The sequence below is a fragment of the Ictidomys tridecemlineatus genome, chromosome 15, assembly GCF_052094955.1.
Source record: "Ictidomys tridecemlineatus isolate mIctTri1 chromosome 15, mIctTri1.hap1, whole genome shotgun sequence".
Taxonomy (NCBI): domain Eukaryota; kingdom Metazoa; phylum Chordata; class Mammalia; order Rodentia; family Sciuridae; genus Ictidomys; species Ictidomys tridecemlineatus.
In genome coordinates this window covers 13407832-13425172 of record NC_135491.1, presented here as the reverse complement: position 1 = coordinate 13425172, position 17341 = coordinate 13407832, and the positions used below count along the sequence as shown (strand labels likewise).

Here is a 17341-nt window from a genome sequence, read left to right as displayed (position 1 = left end):
TGGTGCAACCACTGTGGAAAGCAGTATGGAGATTCCTCAGAAAACTTGGAAAGGAACCACCATTTGATGCAGCTATCCCACTCCTCATTTATAACCAAAGGACTTAAAATCAGCATACTAAAGTGATGCAGCCACATCAATGTTCATAGCAGCTGAATTCACACTAGCTAAACTATGGAACCAACCTAGGTGCCCTTCAGTAGATGAATGGATAAAGAAAATGTGGTGTATACATTCAACGGACTATTACTGAGCTTTAAAGAAGAATAAAATCATGGCATTTGCTGGTAAATGGATGGGGTTAGAGAATATCATGCTAATCAAATTAAGCCAATCCCAAAGAACCAAAGTCTGAATGTTTTCTCTGATATATTGATGCTGATCCACAATAAGTGGGTGGGATGCTAGGGAAGAGTAGAGTTACTTTAGATTAGGTAGAGGGAAGTGAAGGAAGGGGTGGGGCTGTAGGGATAGGAAGGATAGAGGAAACAGATATTATTACCTTATGTACATATAAGACTACATGTCCAATGTGGTTTTACAACATGTGCAATCAGAAGAACAGAAGTTAAACCCCATTTATGTATATCAAAGTGCATAAATGCATTCTATTGTCATGTATAAGTAATTAAAATAAAAAATTATAAAGTAACAACAACAACAACAACAAAGCCAATGTAGCTTTTTAAATTGGTAAATAAGGCTGGTCCAAATGAAGTGGTGTTTATGACTAATTAAATTGGCAAATAATTTTTACACCAAAGACTCTTCATCAAAGAATACATACAAGCAGCAAATAAGTATAGGAAAAGTTGCCAAACATCATTATACATAATGAAAATATGAATTTAAACCATAAAGAAACATCTGTACATATTATATAAAGACTAAAATAAAATAAAAGTAGCAACTGCTGGCTAGGATACAGAGTAATGTAAAATTCGGTATCTCTTCTGCAAAATAGTGTGGCAGTTTCCTATAGAAACAAACTTACCAAATAACTTAGCAATCCAATCCTAGGTATTTGTAAAAAATGAAAGAAAAAGAAAAAAGAAAACTTTTAAAACAAAATTCTACACCAGAATGTTTATAGTAACTTTGCTGTATTTTTCTAAATTGACAAATAACAAAATTCAAATACCATTTGCAACATTTTGTTCTATAAAATATACCTTGTGAAATCTCTAATTAACATATTAATAAGTTTATATACTGATTTGTTTTTTGGTGGAAACTGTTAAAATGTAATACTACTCTTAGGAATTTCCAGTATATATAATACATTGTTATAACTCTAGTCTTCATATATTGTACAATAGATTCCATTGTTACCGAAAGCTTGGGCCTTGCCCCTGATGCAAATTCAATGATGAGGACACTGTTTGAGAAGAAGTATAAAGAAGATTTATTGCTTTGCTGGCAGAGGAGAAGCACAGGGGACTCCTGTTCCTGATGCTGTGATTTTGCCCATCAGGGTGAACAGAGGGTTTTTAAAGAAGAGATTCATTCCATACGTTCCCTGTGGGTAGTTGTGATTGACTTGTTAATTTGGGAGGCAGCCATTTCTTGGATCTTCTGGTGTTATCCCTGAGTTCTGAATTACTCAGTTCCTATGGTAGGTGTGTGCTCAAAGACAGAGAACTCAGCCCAGGAGGGGAACAAGGTAATCCTGTTGGGAGAAGAGAAAAAGAAACACATCCATTTAAAAATAAGCCTCAGTGGCAGAGCAGCAGGGCTCTATTCAAAGGATGAGGTGGTGCACTGTTACACCATGGACACGGATTTCCAGTCTAATGGAAATTTCATCAAAACCTGGAGGCAGCCTCAATGCACTTCAACAAGTGGTCCACAGGGATCCTTCGTAAGTACACAAGATTGTGGTGAAAGAACTCAGATACTGATGCCATAATCTCATTATGCCCAGATGCTAAGTGAGAAGGAGTTTCCAGGGAAACCTAATGATGAAGGCAAAAGGACACTAGAGGAAATAGAAACATTGACATCTATGGCTACAGCAAACAGGAAGTATAGAAGAACCCATAGCCACTGGAAATAAATCCTCATACCCAAGACCTATTGGGCAATCCACCAAAGTCCAGCTTCCATCAAAAACATGACCCCAAGGCCTTCCAAAAGGCAAGAAGGAATAGTGTGAAGAGACAAAGGAACACAGCTGTTATGGGGAGCCATTGCAGAAAACACTCTTTTGAGTTCAAATTTAAAATCTAAAGAGAGCTTTACTTACTTGGCCAGGGACTGTTAACCACTCATAGAGACTCAAGCTCTGTGGTAAAACAGCTGCTTCCTGGCCTGTTCCTTGAGAATTTATGGACAAAAACCACAACTCAGTGGCTTGCTTAGCATCAAGTAAGTAAGCCAATCACAGAAATTAAAACACGAATTAGCAGGACCTGTGGGCTCTAAGTAGAACTGGAATTTTCCAGTCAGCAAGCAAGTAAGCATCAGAAGCTAAAAAAAGCAATTAGCTTTTCAATTCAATTGACTGCATTCCTGGGTTCAAGCAAGTGCTAGACAACCCTATCCTGCATGGGCAAGAATTTATTTCAAAGTCATGTAGACTCGAAAGTGCCCTCAAACCCAGGATGTAGCTCACCATGAGCAATGCTGCATCTGAGTGGGGTATAATTTATGGGGTACAAAGTACAGAAAAATAAGTTTTTATAAGAAGACAGCTTTCCTTTCTGTTTCCCAGAAATGGGTGACGCAGTTCTCTCTTCACAGGGACAGTAACAGAAAAAACCAAGATGGAGTCTAGAACAGCTAAGATGGAGTCTCATATCTTTTTGCTCCTATGACTATAGTGACTCCATTCCTGCTATCCCAGTAAGGCAGGAATTGTTACAAGTGATTAATCAGTTTCTACCACAGCAATTGTTTTACACACTCAGTAATAGTAACTTATTTGATGCCTACTTGAAACTACAGTCACCTTATAGTCTACAGACACACTCTTATCTATAATTTTACTAATATCTGAAACCCTTATGTCCTTTATCCTATGCAAGGTTACAAGATCAAGGTGATATATTTGTTCATGGCTACATTGATCTTACCTTATCTATATTAACCTACTAGCTTATATTTATCTATAATTATACTGACTTATCACCGTTCACTGTTCTATATCCTTTTCCTATGGCTTAAATCTTATGTCTTACAGTTACATGATTTTACTACTGTTACATAGGCTTACTCCTGAAGAACTTATCTATATATTTATGTTATACTTATGTCTTACTGTTGAACTTATCTCTATATTTATGTTATACTTATGTCCTACTGTTGCTTATCTATGTTATCTTACCTTATTCCTACAGTCTATAACCTATGCCTATGACTTATTGATTATCTATGTTATCTTGCCTTATACCTATAATCTATAACCTATATCTTTGACTTATTGATTATATTGATCAGTTCACACACCAACCTCAGGTATGGCAGAGAATTAGGATTTAACAGATGAGGAATTATGTCTAATTGTATAAAAAAGGAGCCACCAACCCACAATTATGTATTCGGCAAACTATCCTTGAAAGGCAAAGAAACAAAGCTTTCTCCAACAATGAAAACTAAGAGACCTTGTCACTGGTGGATTTGATTTATGAAAATATTTAAAGGTTTCCAATGAGAAGGAAGGTGATATGGGTCAGAAACTTGTATATACAGAAGAAAGAAGATTAGAAATAACAGATTAGAAATAATAAAGCCTTTTATTTTTCGAATTCTTAATTGATCTAGTGATGATCATTAAAATATTATAAGAATAATGAATTCTTATATCAGAGCATATGGATAAGTGAAATGAATGATAGCATGCCTCAAGGGAAGAGAGAAAGGAACTTGGAGTACTCTGTTCTAAATTGCCAGCACCTCCCATGTAACAGTATGGTGTAACTAGATGTGGATTAAGAGTTGCTGAAAACCACGTCTGCAAACTTAGTGTAAACACACACACACACACACACACACACACACAAATCTTAAAAAGTATAATTGATGTGCTAAGATACAAAATAAAGTGTAATCAGATAAAAACAAGTAATACCAGAAAAGGCAGAAAAATGGGGAACATTTAAAAAGATCCAATTGATAGAAAACAGGTACAAATAGGATAGGCATTAACCTGAATGTGCCAACACTACATTAAATACAAATGGTGTAAATATGCCAAATAAAACTCAGAGAATGATAGAGTGGATACAAAAGTAAGACTCTCCTACATGGTGACTACTAGAAACCCACTATAAATATAAAAATACAAAGATTATAGGTAAAGAGTTAGAGAAAGATATACAAAACTAATAAAAATACCAACAGAGCCAATATGGCTATATTAATTCCAGAGACAGGAGACTTCAGAGCAAACAAAATTATCAGGCATAGATAAAGGCATTACATCACAGTTGTGATGGAACCCAGGTTTATTTACTTGCCACTCAAAAAGGGCATTGACTGAAGGACAAGTTGATGGGACAAGGGAAAATATTTATTTGGAAAATTACCTAAGCAAAGAAGATGGGAGGCTGTCACCAACTAAGATCATCTCTGGGTGCAAAGGGCTGAGATATTGAGCAGGGACAATGAGAAAGAAGGCTACACTCTGAGTAAGATCTTGTTCATCCAAAGCCTGCGCTGTCTTTTCTCTGTGGCAATATCCTTGAGATAACAATCTTCTTTCCTCTCCTGAGTCAAGTCTCTATAATTTAAAAATGTTTTTATTAGTACCTTAGTCATACATGATAGTAGGGTTCATTTAGACATATGCATGCATTCATGTAATATAGTTGCTCCATTTCAATACCCAGTTTAGATAAATACATTTATTTCCTGAAAGTTAAAAATTATTCCAATTTTAATTAAAGAACCAGATTACCACACAGCAAAGGAAACAATTATAAAGAACCTATAGAATGGGAAAAAGTCTTTGCCAGCTATTTTTCTGATAGAGGATTAATATATCCAGAATATATAAAGAACCCCCAAAGCTTACCAACAAAAAATAAAAAAATAAACCTAATAAGTGGGCAAATTAAACAGACACTTCTCTAACGAAGTTATACAAGTGATCAGCTAATATATGAAAAAATGTTCAACATTATTAGCAATTAGGGAAATGCAAATCAAAACTACAATGAAATTTTACCTCACTCTATTTATATGGCAATCATAGAGAATACAAATAACAATAAATTCTGGAGAGAATGTAGGGAAAAAGCAATACTTTTACACTGTTTAGATTGTAAATTAGTACAACTACTATGAAAATCAGTATGGAGGTTCCTCAAAAGACTAGGAATGGAACCACCATATGACCCAACTATACATGCCACTCTTTGGTATTTACCCTGAAGAATTAAAGTTAGCATAATATACTTGCATACCCATGTGTATAGCAGCAAAATTAACACTAGCCAAACTATGGAACCAACCTATGTGTCTGTCAATGGATGAATGGGTAAAGAAAATATGGTATTTGTACATGATGATGTGGTATTTCCACAATGAAGAATAAAATTATGTCATTTGCTGGTAAACGGATGGAACCAGAAAACATCATGTTAAGTGAAATAAGCCAGAAGTCAAGTTGGGTCATGTTTTTTCTCATATGTTACATCTTATTCATTCTGATTCATAAATTCAAGGACTCTGGTACTTTTTAGTTTTGTAACTCTGAAACTCAATAACATGAAATCTTAATATTTGACAATTTAACACTTTAGAAAGAGAAATGAACCTTTGAGTTTTAATGTAAGTCTGTCATTTTGCACCTGAGGACACTAATTGCAGAAGAATGTCAGGGAATTCATAGCCTCCAGGGTTCAGATCAAGAAATCGTCCCTTGACCCTCAAACTTCTCCAGACTTCATTGATTGCTTCCTGGTCAACAACCAGACACATCTTCTTCTCCAATTCTTTCTTCTCCTCTCATGGTGCCTGCCTCTCTAAACCCCTGCAAACACATTGGTGACAAAATAGCAAGTATAGTTTTTGCATGGTTTACCTTGATGTAGGAATAAAATATGGAAACTGTAAAAGTCTAAATTCTTTGGATTTTTGAATAAAACCAGAATCTCAAAACTGTTGAATCATGGAAACTTAAAATCTTATAGTTTTCCAACCATGTAGGCCAAACATGTAATTCTGAGGAAAAGTAGAATGATAACTTTAATTTCACAGACTTTTCAAAAAGTTAAATGTTTAGACATATGTATGTGTGTGTGTGTGTGTGTGTGTGTGTGTGTGTGACATTTTAAAGCATTTATGTAAATGATATCAAAGAATACTACAAATTATAATGGATATGTTAATGGTTTACAGCCTAAGGGATTTAGAAACTAAGAAGTGTAACACTTTTATCTCAGAGAATCTTAGAATATTAGGCTTTCAGATTTGAATATTTTTAAGGCCACAGAACCTTAGCACTTCAAAGGTTAGAATTTATACATCTTAATTTTTAGAATTTTTTGAAGTTCCAAGACATTCTACTTTCTACCCTTCTGTTCTCTTTATTGTTCCCACAGCCCCACCACTCTGGCCTCCCATTGCTCTTCCTGGGGCACACCTGGCATGTCCCTGCTGGAGGACCTTTGTTCTGGCCATTGCCTCTGCCTGGAATATCTCCCAGGCACCCATAGATTTACTCAGCCAGTGTCTTTTCACCAAGTCGTTCCTTGAACACAGGAGGTAATAAGAGGGCTGTTACAGCGCCCCTGCCCCCTAAAGCTCCTGAGTTAAAGCAGGAATGTTGAGGTGAAATGATTAGATTATGAGAGCTGTAACCTAATCAATATATTAATCTATTTGATGGATTAATAATTTGAAAGGACTACTGTACTGGGTGGTAACTATAGGCAGGTGAGGCGTGACTGGAGAAGTTGGGTCACTGGGGTGTGCCCTTGGGGAATCATATCTTGTCCTCCGGCTCCTCCTTGTCTCTCTTTGCTTCCTGGCTTCTATGAAGTGAGCAGCTTTCCTCTGCGATGCCTTTCCGCCATGATCCTCTCCTTCACCCTAGGCCTAGAGCAGCAGAGTTGGCTGACCGTGGACTCAACCTCTGAAACTGTGAGCCAAGATAAAGTTTCTCCTCTAAGTTGTTCTTGTCAGGTGTTTTAGTCAGAGTGATAAACAGTCAACATGAAGGCTACTGAAAAATGTTCCGTATCCTTTTCAGTTTCAGAATAAAAATAATCCCTGAGAGAATTCAGACTCATCAACTTGGTCCTCACCATCCTCCACATCTTCTAGGGTGGCACTTGGTGGTGAGTTCATTCCTCCACTGTGGTTTCCTGCTAGAGATGGAGTATTTTGAGGTGGAAGGGGAAGGCCCTCACATTATCTCTCCTCATGCTTTCTCTCCCAATAGGATGAATATATAGTCTAGAAATCTTAGAATCCCACTATTTAAACTCTTCAAACTTTAGAAGCTCAGGGGATAGTGAGCACAGAATCATAGGTTCTTATCACATGGAGGCCATTTCATATAATCTTCTACTTGGTATCTGATTCAATAAAATCCAATTCCCACATGTGGTAATCTGGCCTGTTGGGTAAGTCCAAAGATAAGGAACTCATTATCTTGCTTAAAATAAATTTCCAACTGTGTCCCCTTTGCCCTTTAATACACTCAAAAACAAGCCTTTGACTTTCTCCTAATGGGTATAATTGGAGAGACGAATTCAAATCCACTCAACTTTTCTAGCCTCACCTCCATCATTTAACTTGATTTTGGTCATTTAAATAATCATATATTTATTGACAACTCTCCCATGTGCCAAGAATGTTCCTAGTTACCTGTATAATGGATTGTACATAATCAGTTTGGTCATCTTCATCATTATTTCTGGCCTCTAGCAGCCAAAATCCATGAAGAGATTTACTGGGAGATTGAACTACAAATGGATCCCCAGTGTAATAGACTGGATCAAGTTGACCTACATGGATGCAGCAATTCATAAGATACAGAAGGTGACAAATAGTGTACTTTTTGGAGTTCCACACAATGTCACCTGGGACTTTGTTTCTGAGTGTTCCTTCTCCCGATGGCAGGTTTGCCTTTCATTGCTGATGCTCTATCATATCTCTCTCCTCCTGGTTCTCTACCCCCCAGTCCAACACTGATCTCTCCTAATTGCCTTCATCTTCACCCCAGGTCACAGTTGTGTTTCCTCTTCTTGGTTCAGTCCTCAGAGACCTGGTAAATATGTCTGCTCCCCAGATACCTTCTAACCCCAGCACTTCTTGGATGAGTGGGGATGCTTCAGGAAGAGAGAAGCATTTGTGTCCTTTTAATATAGTAGGTTTCTGTGGTCTACTTTTCCCGTAAAGGAACATGTCAGAACATGTCATATTTGGAGTTCAGGTCAGTATGGGAAGTAAAGGGACATATCATAGCACCATAAACAAGAGGCAGAAAGATAAGAGCATTCTTGAATCAGGGACTACTGGAATCCTTGGCTCTGATCTTTAGGAAAACAGAAACAAATATGGTAATAGCATTGAACAAGGTGAAGAACTTTTCTTTATAAGATTAGAAGAATAAATATTTTAAGTTTTGAGGGAAAAATCCTCAATGTCACCTACTCCTTTAGGTTGCTGTCATATCAAACTGATCACAAACTTCTACAAAAAATGAACAAATGTGGCTGAGTTCCCAAATAATTAAAATTTTCAGTTTATATAATTGTACTATATAACCAAATACTCTAGTATTTTTGGCTTTCCAAAACCATTTTTCAATGGAAAAAGCATGCCTACGTGAACACAACCAACAGGTAGATTGGTCGGATAGACGGTAGTTTGCGCATCATGGTATGAAATTCAGCACAATGGCTTTTTATAAGGTGGAAATCATGAGAAACCTGGACTCAGCACTATGCACGGGCAATTGGACACCACTGCAACACTTACCAGTGGTTGGTCCTGGGGAGTCACATCAGATCTCCATCTGTGAGATGGACCTTCTTCTCTTTAAACCATGGGAAGGATGCTCACAAGTATTATTTGGAGATAGGAAGATGGTGGCGAAGGGAGTGCATCACCCCCGTGTACTGCGACACTGTGCAGGAGAATGACGAGTTAGATCAGCTAAAAGCTATCTTGTTAGGAATTTCCAGCAAAATTGGGGGGCTTCAAAACCTAGTAGAAGGATTTTCATCGCACGAGGATCAGCTACGGGGGCTCAAACGCGAGCAATTTGTCCGCACGGAGGGTCACGCTGCTTATTCAGCAAATCGCCCCGCGGCTAGAATCTGTGGCGCGCACTGGGAAACAACTAGATAGCAATGCAAAGATAGAGCGCTGTGGATTCTGTGGGCTCCTGCCAGCTGTGCAATCACTGTACTCAGTGCTGAATTCTGGGTTTGAGACGGGAGAAGGAAGCTGTCCAATTCGGTTCTCCACACCGGTCAGACTACCTAGGAAGCCAGCGGCCACCATCTTGGAGAGCTGATGTCACAATCCCTGTTTTCAACTGATCACAGCTCAGTCAGCTATAGAACAGGTAATTTCAGGCTGCCATTCACCTGCGTCTTGCAGACAAATTACTCAGGCTCAGTGCTAAAGAACCCGCGGAAACTGCTTCTTGGAGCCTGCTCCTATCAGAGCATACACCGAGTCCGGAGTGGCTGAATTCTGGCTCCCGGAACTGCTCTGGCCCAGGGCTAAAGAACCCACGGAAATTGCTTCTCGGTCTGGGTCCTGCTGAATACTGTGGAGGCTAGAGGGGCAAAGCAGAGCCGCCGCCTGTGCCCGGAATAGGCCCAGCCACCCGCTGGCGTGGTATCACTTTACCCCAACTGCAGTAGGGGCCGAGCAGAGCTGCCGCCCGAGACCTCAAGGTAGGCAGACCTGTGACTGACCGGTGGAATAGGCCCAGTGACCTGCTGGCGTGGTAGACACGTCACACCAATTGGAGTAGGGGCAGAGCAGAGCCGCTGCCCGCACCCGCAAGGTAGGCAGACATGCGACTGACCAGCGGATCAGGCCCAGCAGCCTGCCGGCGTGGTAGTCACGTCACCCCAATTGGAATAGGGGCAGAGCAGAGTCTCCACCTGCGCCCGAAACAGGCTCAGCGACCCACGGGCGTGGTAGTCACGTCACCCCAATTGGAATAGGGGCAGAGCAGAGTCTCCAGCTGCGCCCGAAACAGGCTCAGCGACCCACGGGCGTGGTAGTCATGTCACCCCAATTGGAGTAGGGGCAGAGCAGAGCCGCCACTTGCGCCCGCAAGGTAGGCAGACCTGCGACCGACAGGCAGAACAGCCCAGCGGTCCGTGGGCGTGGTAGACACGTCACCCCAATTGGAGTAGGGGCAGAGCAGAGCCGCCGCCCAAGCCCGGAATAGGCCCAGCGGCCTGCCGGCGTGGTAGTCACGTCACCCCAATTGGAGTAGGGGAAGAGCAGAGCCACCGCCCGCACCCTGAACAGGCCCAGTGGCCTGCCGGCGTGGTAGTCAATTCACCTCAATTGGAGTAGGGGCAGAGCAGAGCCGCCACCCGCGCCCGCAAGGTAGGCAGGCCTGTGACTGACCGACAGAACAGGCCCAGTGGCCTGCTGGCATAGTAGACACGTCACCCCAATTGGAGTAGGGGCAGAGCAGAGCCTTCGCCCGCGCCCGGGACAGGCCCAGAGGCCTGCCGGCGTGGTAGTCACGTCACCTCAATTGGAGTAGGGGCAGAGCAGAGCTTCTGCCCACGCCTGGAATAGGCCCAGCGGCCCCCCGGCGTGGAAGTCACGTCACACCAATTGGAATAGAGGCAGAGCAGAGCTGCCTCCCGCGCCCAAAACAGGCCCAGCGACCGCCGGCGTGGTAGACATGTCACCCCAATTGGAGTAAGGGCAGAGCAGAGCCGCTGCCCATGCCTGCAAGGTAGGCAGACTTGCAACCAACCGGCAGAACAGGCCCAGGGGTCCATGGGCATGGTAGACACGTCATACCAATTGGAGGAGGGGCAGAGCACAGCCGCTGCCAGCGCCTACAAGGTAGGCAGACCTGCGACCGACCGGCAGAACAGACCCAGCGGCCCGCAAGCATGGTAGACAGATCACCCCAATTGGAGGAGGAGCTCAGCCACTGCCCACCCTGCAAGGGAGACTTTTCAACTATACAAGAGCAATATAAATATATAGGGGGAAAATTTCAAAAATACAACAGTTTCACCAAGCAGAAAGAAACACGAGCAATATGAAAAGACAAGGAAAGAAAGGACCACAAGCAATGCAGGTCAATTCAACTTTAGAAGAGGTAATAGCTGCAGCAGATGGAATGTCAGGTAAAGAATTCAGGGTATACATGCTTCAGGTGATCTGGAGTCTCAAGGAAGACATTAGACAGCAAAATCAGACAATGAAAGATCACTTTGACAATGAATTACATAAACAAATCCAAGAAGCAAAAGATCAACTATACAGGGAGATAGAGATAATTAAAAACAAACAAACAGAAATCCTAGAAATGCAGGAAGCAATAAACCAACTTAAAAACTCAATTGAGAATACTACCAGCAGAGTAGATCACTTAGAAGATAGAACATCAGACAATGAAGACAAAGTATTTCAACTTGAAAAGAACATAGACAGCTCAGCAAGTCTGCTAAGAAACCATGAGCAGAACATCCAGGAATTATGGGATAACATTAAAAGACCAAACTTAAGAGTCATTGGGATACAGGAAGGCACAGAGCTCCAAACCAAAGGAATAAACAATCTGTTCAGTGAAATAATACGAGAAAACTTCCCAGACTTGAAGAATGAGACAGAATCCCAAATCCTAGAAGCTTACAGGACGCTGAATGTGCAAAATCATAAGAGATCCACACCTAGACACATTATAATGAAGAGGCCCAACATACAGAATAAGGAGAGAATTTTAAAAGCTTCAAGAGAAAGGAAGCAGATTACATTTAGGGGTAAACCAATCATGATAACAGCTGATCTTTCAACACAGACTCTGAAAGCTAGAAGATCCTGGAACAACATATTTCAAACACTGAAAAAAATGGGTTCCAACCAAGAATTGCGTATCCAGCGAAATTAAGCTTCAGGATGGAAGATGAAATTAAAACCTTCCACAATAAACAAAAGTTAAAAGAATTTGCAGCTAGAAAACCATCTCTTCAAAACATCCTTGGCAAAACATTACAGGAAGAGGAAATGGAAAATAACAATGAAAACCAACAGTGGGAGGTAGGACAGTAAAGGGGGGAAAAATCAAAGAGGAAAACAAACCATGTTTAGTAACATAAATAAACAAATATCGCTGGAAGAACAAACCATATCTCAATAATAACCCTAAATGTTAATGGCTTAAACTCACCAATTAAGAGACACAGGCTAGTAGAATGGATCACAAACAAGGCCCAACAATATACTGCCTACAGGAGATGCATTGGATAGGAAAAAATGTACATAGACTGAAGGTGAAAGGTTGGGAAAAATCATATCACTCATATGGACTTAGGAAACAAGCAGGAGTGTCTATACTCATATCAAATAAAATATATTTCAAGCCAAAGTTAATCAAAAGGGATAAAGAGGGACACTACATACTGCTCAAGGGAACCATACACCAACAAGACATAACAATCATAAATATATATGCCCCAAACAATGGTGCAGTTATGTTCATCAAGCAAACTCTTCTCAAGTTCAAGAGTCTAATAGACCACCATACAATAATCATGGGAGACTTCAACACACCTCTCTCACTACTGGATAGATCTTCCAAACAAAAGTTGAATAAGGAAACTATAGAACTCAACAACACAATTAATAATCTAGACTTAATTGACATATATAGAATATACCACCCAACATCAAGCAGTTACACTTTTTTCTCAGCAGCACATGGATCCTTCTCAAAAATAGATCATATATTATGTCACAGGGCAACTCTTAGACAATATAAAGGAGTAGAGATAATACCATGCATCTTATCTGATCATAATGGAATGAAACTGGAAATCAATAAAAGAAGGAAGAAAAAATCATGCATCACTTGGAGAATGAACAATAGGTTACTGAATGATCAATGGGTTATAGAAGACATCAAGGAGAAAATTAAAAAATTCTTAGAGATAAATGAAAACACAGACACAACATATCGGAATCTATGGGACACATTGAAAGCAGTTCTAAGAGGAAAATTCATTGCTTGGAGTTCATCCCTTAAAAAAAGAAAAAAACCAACAAATAAATGATCTCATACTTCATCTCAAAATCCTAGAAAAAGAAGAGCAAAACAACAGCAAAAGAAGTAGAAGGCAAGAAATAATTAAAATCAGAGCTGAAATTAATGAAATCGAAACAAAAGAAACAATTGAAAAAATTGAGAAAACTAAAAGTTGGTTCTTTGAAAAAATAAATAAAATCAACAGACCCTTAGCCATGCTAACGAAGAGAAGAAGAGAGAGAACTCAAATTACTAGCATACGAGATGAAAAAGGCAACATCACAACAGACACTTCAGAAATACAGAAGATAATCAGAAATTATTTTGAATCCTTATATTCGAATAAAATAGAAGATAGTGAAGGCATTGATAAATTTCTTAAGTCATATGATCTGCCCAGATTGAGTCAGGAGGATATAGACAACCTAAACAGACCAATATCAATTGAGGAAATACAAGAAACCATCAAAAGACTACCAACTAAGAAAAGCCCAGGACCGGATGGGTATACAGCAGAGTTTTAAAAAAAAAACCTTCAAAGAGGAACTAATACCAATACTTTTCAAGCTACTTCAGGAAATAGAAAAAGAGGGAGAACTTCATTCTATGAGGCCAACATCACCCTGATTCCTAAACCAGACAAAGACACTTCGAAGAAAGAAAACTACAGACCAATATCTCTAATGAACCTAGATGCAAAAATCCTCAATAAAATTATGGTGAATTGGATTCAAAAACATATCAAAAAAATTGTACACCATGATCAAGTAGGATTCATCCCTGGGATGCAAGGCTGGTTCAATATATGGAAATCAATAAATGTTATTCACCACATCAATAGACTTAAAAATAAGAACCATATGATCATTTCGATAGATGCAGAAAAAGCATTCGACAAAGTACAGCATCCCTTTATGTTCAAAACTCTCGAAAAACTAGGGATAACAGGAACATACCTCAATATTGTAAAAGCAATCTATGCTAAGCCTCAGGCTAGCATCATTCTGAATGGAGAAAAAATGGTGGCATTCCCTCTAAAATCTGGAACAAGATAGGGATGCCCTCTTTCACCACTTCTGTTCAACATAGTTCTCGAAACACTGGCCAGAGCAATTAGATGAAAGAAATTAAAGGCATAAAAATAGGAAAAGAAGAACTTAAATTATCACTATTTGCAGATGACATGATTCTATACCTAGCAGACCCAAAAGAGTCTACAAAGAAACTATTAGAGCTAATAAATGAATTCAGCAAAATGGCAGGATATAAAATCAACACGCATAAATCAAAGGCATTTCTGTATATCAACGACAAAACTTCTGAAATGGAAATGAGGAAAAACACTCCATTCACAATATCCTCAAAAAAAATAAAATACTTGGGAATCAACCTAACAAAAGAGGTGAAAGACTTATACAATGAAAACTACAGAACCCTAAAGAGAAAAATAGAAGAAGATCTTAGAAGATGGAAAAATATACCCTGTTCATGGATAGGCAGAACTAACATCATCAAAATGGCGATATTACCAAAAGTTCTCTATAAGTTTAATGCAATGCCAATCAAAATCCCAATGGCATTTCTTGTAGAAATAGATAAAGCAATCATGAAATTCATATGGAAAAATAAAAGACCCAGAATAGCAAAAACAATGCTAAGCAGGAAGTGTGAATCAGATGGTATAGAGATACCAGACTTCAAACTATACTACAGAGCAATAGTAACAAAAACAGCATGGTACTGGTACCAAAACAGGCGGGTGGACCATTGGTACAGAATAGAGGACACAGAAACCAATCCACAAAACTACAACTATCTTATATTTGATAAAGGGCCTAAAAGTATGCAATGGAGGAAGGATAGCATCTTCAACAAATGGTGCTGGGAAAACTGGAAATCCATATGCATCAAAATGAAACTGAATCCCTTTCTCTCGCCATGCACAAAAGTTAACTCAAAATGGATCAAGGAGCTTGATATCAAATCAGAGACACAGCATCTGATAGAAGAAAAAGTTGGCTACAATCTACATACTGTGGGGTCGGGCTCCAAATTCCTCAAAAGGACACCCATAGCACAAGTATTAATAACTAGAATCAATAAATGGGACTTACTCAAACTAAAAAGTTTTTTCTCAGCAAAAGAAACAATAAGAGAGGTAAATAGGGAGCCTACATCCTGGGAACAAATCTTTACTCCTCACACTTCAGATAGAGCCCTAATATCCAGAGTATACAAAGAACTCAAAAAATTAGACAATAAGATAACAAATAACCCAATCAACAAATGGGCCAAGGACCTGAACAGACACTTCTCAGAGGAGGACGTACAATCAATCAACAAGTAGATGAAAAAATGCTCACCATCACTAGCAGAAATGCAAATCAAAATCACCCTAAGATACCATCTCACTCCAGTAAGATTGGCAGCCATTATGAAGTCAAACAACAATAAGTGCTGGAGAGGATGCGGGGAAAAGGGCACTCTTGTTCATTGTTGGTGGGACTGCAAATTGGTGCAGGCAATTTGGAAAGCAGTATGGAGATTTCTTGGAAAGCTGGGAATTGAACCACCATTTGATCCAGCTATTCCCCTTCTCGGTCTATTCCCTAAAGACCTAAAAAGAGCATGCTACAGGGACACTGCTACATCGATGTTCATAGCAGCACAATTCACAATAGCAAGACTGTGGAACCAACCTAGATGCCCTTCAATAGACGAATGGATAAAAAAAATGTGGCATTTATACACAATGGAGTATTACTCTGCATTAAAAAATGACAAAATCATAGAATTTGGAGGGAAATGGATGGCATTAGAGCAGATTATGCTAAGTGAAGCCAGCCAATCCCTAAAAAACAAATGCCATATGTCTTCTTTGATATAAGGAGAGTAACTAAGAACAGAGTAGGGACAAAGAGCATGAGAAGAAGATTAACATTAAACTGGGATGAGAGGTGGGAGGGAAAGGGATAGAGAAGGGAAATTGCATGTAAATGGAAGGAGACCCTCAGGGTTATACAAAATTACATATAAGAGGAAGTGAGGGGAAAGGGAGAAATAATACAAGGGGTGAAATGAATTACAGTAGAGAGGGTAGAGAGAGAAGAGGGGAGGGGAGGGGAGGGGAGGGGGGATAGTAGAGGATAGGAAAGGCAGCAGAATACAACAGACACTAGTATGGCAATATGTAAATCAATGGAAGTGTAACTGATGTGATTCTGCAATCTGTATACAGGGTAAAAATGGGAGTTCATAACCCACTTGAATCAAAGTGTGAAATATGATATATCAAGAACTGTGTAATGCTTGGCATGCGTGCGGCCCGGGTTCGATCTTCAGCACCACATACCAACAAAGATGTTGTGTCTGCCGAGAACTAACTAACTAAATAAATCTCTCTCTCTCTCTCTCTCTCTCTCTCTCTCTCTCTCTCTCTCTCTCTCTCTCTCTCTCTCTCTCTCTCTCTCAAAAAAAAAAAAGAACTATGTAATGTTTTGAACAACCAACAATAAAAAAAACCAGAGTATTATTTAAGTGTGAACTTTTAGTTTTTTCTCCCATCAGTGTCTGGAACTTGATGCATTTAAAAAACTTTTGGGGAATTAAAATGAACAGAAGTTGGAAGTTTATGGATCCTTTAGAAGCATTCCCTGTTGGACTCAGTGAAATCTGAGGCATCAGAGGCATTGTGCCAGTATTGAGCTCCTCTAAAGCAGGTCCTAGCTGAGCATCCCACTGTGTCTTGCTACTGACCCTATAAAGTGGATACAGTCATGATCCTTGGGATGCTGATGAAGCAGCTGATGTTCAATGGGGCAGGCAGGACAGATGCTTCCAGGCCTCAGCACCTTGCAGGTGTGACCACAGAAAAGCACATCGGCCCAGGGGAGTCTCTGGCCAGCATGGAACTCTTGCTCTACTTCACTTCATCCTGCAGAACTTCTCCTCATGCCTGCTGGTGCTGCCCTAAGACATTGATATCATTCCCAGATAATTGAGTATAAGTAACATTTTGAGAACCTGTGAGTTGCACTTTACGGCCTACTGAGTACTCCCTTCTTGGAAAGCAAATAACCTTCAGGTAATAGAGGTCTAATGTGTTTCCAGGTGCACCTACCCTCCTCATTGCCCCAAATTCACACAAAT

General features: G+C 39.8%; 1 protein-coding gene across 11 annotated transcripts in view; it reads left to right on the top strand.

The window, feature by feature from the left end:
- Positions 1-17341, top strand: part of LOC101956983 (cytochrome P450 2G1) — a 146536-nt gene that overhangs the window by 119304 nt on the left and 9891 nt on the right. For 2 of the 11 annotated variants that reach the window (XR_013430773.1, XR_013430771.1), the window contains exon 10: positions 1320-6110. The exons of the other annotated variants lie outside the window; for them this stretch is intronic. The gene's annotated coding sequence lies outside the window, so the exon portion shown is untranslated. Of the gene's footprint in view, positions 1-1319; positions 6111-17341 lie in introns of those variants that run through there. 11 annotated transcript variants of the gene reach the window in all.